Raw genomic sequence first — 3,097 nt, forward strand, 5'->3', positions numbered from 1 at the left:
ATTCCTTAGATGGTGTGACTTGTGGAATTGATGGGTTTTCATGAGAATCACAAGCATCATAATTACCAAATAGTTCATCAAACATATCAAAGAAATTAAATTCAACAGTAGCAGATGTGGAAGCATCACACGAAACATTCTCAGTTTTAATATCAGAAACAAAAACTTTTTCATTTGAAACAGAAATATCAGAATTAGAAACAGAAACAGAATCTCCAGCTTCACGCTTTGCCTGATCTAAGGATTGATCTGCAGGGGAAGTAGAAACGTTAGTACTTTCAACATTAATAAATCCTCCTGAAACGAAACCAGATGGCTTGCCATAAACCATGCATGGTTCGTTAACAATCTCATCTTTGGATAGAGGTTGATACTGATATGTATGATTATAAGGAGGAGGTACACTATCGTATCCTAAACCCTTTTGCTGGTTTCGTTTAAACTGCATGCAGTGATCAATCATGTTGGCAACTACCTCGCTTGATCCATCAAATTTTCTAAAATCAAAGTTTGCAGTTTCAAATTGTCTCTTTAATGTATCAAGCTCGGTAATTAACTCATCATTTTGTCTTTTAATATAATCATAAAGTTCACATTTTTCACTGTATTCTGTCTGAATTCTCTTAAAGTCCTTTATTTTTGTTTCTAACTGGGCCTTAAGGGGTTTTTGTCCTTTCCTGAGTTGATAGCCCTCATATCTAAGGTCCCCTAATTCTCTACGTAATAATTGAATTTCATCATGAAGAAGTGTAACATATTCATTACATGCCTGAGAACAAGAAGGTAGATTTACCTCACTCTTCCTGGGCTCAGAAGTAGAAGACACCATCAGAGCAAACTGCAGCTCTATCATTTCTGCTTCAGGATCGGCTGCATCATTGTTCAGGGGAGCATCATCAATTTGAGCTAGGTGAGCAATTTCTGGCCCTGAAATATTCAAAGCCTGAATCTGGTCCTCCCAATTAAAGGATTGAGCGACCATAGCAGTCTCACCGTTAACCCCAGCACCTGCACGATTGTTTCCCACTGCAACCATTGTCCTGTTGTTGTTCGTACTACGATATGGTTTTGGACACTCACGAGCAAAGTGACCCGGCTCGTGGAAGTTGAAACATCACAGCATGCCCTTGTTGAATCCCACCTTCTTGTCAGCATTCATGCCCCAGTTGTTCTTCCCTGTCTTTTTAGCAAACTGCTTGACCCTGAAAACAGCCATGGCAATCTGCCATGTAATGTCCATCTCTTCCACGTCTTCTTGATGAATCTAATCCAGGTCAGCAAATGACAGCTGAGGTGGAAGCTCTCCAGCTACAAACGCATTGTAGCAGTTAACAAGCCCAATGGCTAGAGCCAGATTTTCATCAGTGTCTTTCGTGTTTAGGGAAGAGGCTACAACTGGAACATTTGGAGGGGGAACAGCTTGTGGATTGACAAATGGCTGGCTTTGAGAATGAGGAATGGATGATGCAGCAGCGAAGGTCTGAATCTGAGGTTGTTGAGCAGCAAATACTTGACCTGAGGAAGACATGATTGATGAGAGAGCATTGTTGGATGAGATTCCAAGATTTGTAGTTGAGTACGAGTTCACATGGTTAATCTCTCTCTGTTTGTCATCAATATCACAAGCTTTGATGATCGCCATGATTTCAGCAAGAGTGAGGCGATTCAGATCCTTTGTCTTCTTAATCACAGCAACATTCATGTCCCATGACCTAGGAAGAGCATTCAGAAGCTTCTTGTTAATCTCTGACTTAGTCAAGAAAATCCCAGATATATTCATGTCAGTGGTGAGAGTTGTGAACCGCTACAGCTGCGCCTCAAGAGTCTCTCCGGGAATGTAGTTGAACATATTTAACTTTTGTCGCAACATGTCCTGGCGACTCTCCTTCATATCTTCATTGCCTTCATATACCTCAATTAGGGCTTCCCATAAATATTTAGCTGAAGTATACTCTCGGAAACCTTGAGCAATATCAGGAGATAATGCCATGGTTAGAGTGGCTAAAGACCTTTCCTGCTCTTCAACTTTCTCAAAGTCTTCATCTGTGTAATTCTCAACAGCTTTGTCAATCACTTGTCCTCCAACCGTCATAGTGATTCTAACAGGACCTTTGATGATGCTTCTCCAGACTTTAAAGTCTTTCATTTTAATGTATTTTTCAATCCTGTATTTCCACTCAGGAAAACCATCTGCAGACATCAGTCTTAGAATACGCGTAGTTGTGCCCATGACAGTATCAAGTTCGTGAAAATGGGTTTGACTTTGAGATTCCATCAGAAATTAAAGTAAAATAATGTCAGAAAAGAGTTTACGGTTGATGTGATTACGACCGTAAACTGCGTTTACGGTTGATGAGTTTACTACCGTAAACTGCGTTTACGGTTGATGCGTTTACGACCGTAAACTACATTTACGGTTTAGATGTTTATGGTTTAAGTGTTTACGGTTTTTGAAGCTTAGTTTACGGTTAATGAAGATTCCTTGTTTACGGTCCAAGAACACAGTTTACGGTTGATTAATGTTCTTGAGTTTACAGCCGTAAACTGAGTTTACGGTCGGCAGTACGCTACCAAAAGTTCTTTGAAAACGCGATTTTGGAGTAGATTCAGTCCTTTTAACCACGAAAACACCAAAACCAATCTCGAATAGTAAAGAATGTCAGTCTAAACAGCCGAAAATGCGATTGAATGAAGCTCTGACACCGGTTTTTGCTCTGATACCAATTGTAAGGTCTTGAAACGGATCTTTACCAATGATCAAGCAACAAACAATCAATAGCAATCACAATAGAAGTAGAAGAAGAAAAGAAATCAAGCTTGCATACGTTTATTGCATAAAACGTCTGGTACAACTCGACAGAATGGACCGTGAACTCTATGGCATCAACAACCGGACAAAGACCTACAACTTCTCTATTTATACAAGACTTGGGCCGCAAGCTGGGTTTACGGCCGTAAACTCACTCTTGGCCGTAAACTACTAAACAACTCCCAAAACACACTAAAGACTCATAATGAACTATTACAATGAAAGCCTAGAACAAACCATTAACTGGACCCGTCAATTAGCGAGCAGATGCGGGAGTTCATCTCATCG

Source organism: Lactuca virosa, chromosome 8 (genome assembly GCF_052849685.1).
Source record: "Lactuca virosa cultivar CGN04683 chromosome 8, Lactuca_virosa_CGN04683_v6, whole genome shotgun sequence".
In the NCBI taxonomy this organism is placed as follows: Eukaryota; Viridiplantae; Streptophyta; class Magnoliopsida; order Asterales; family Asteraceae; genus Lactuca; species Lactuca virosa.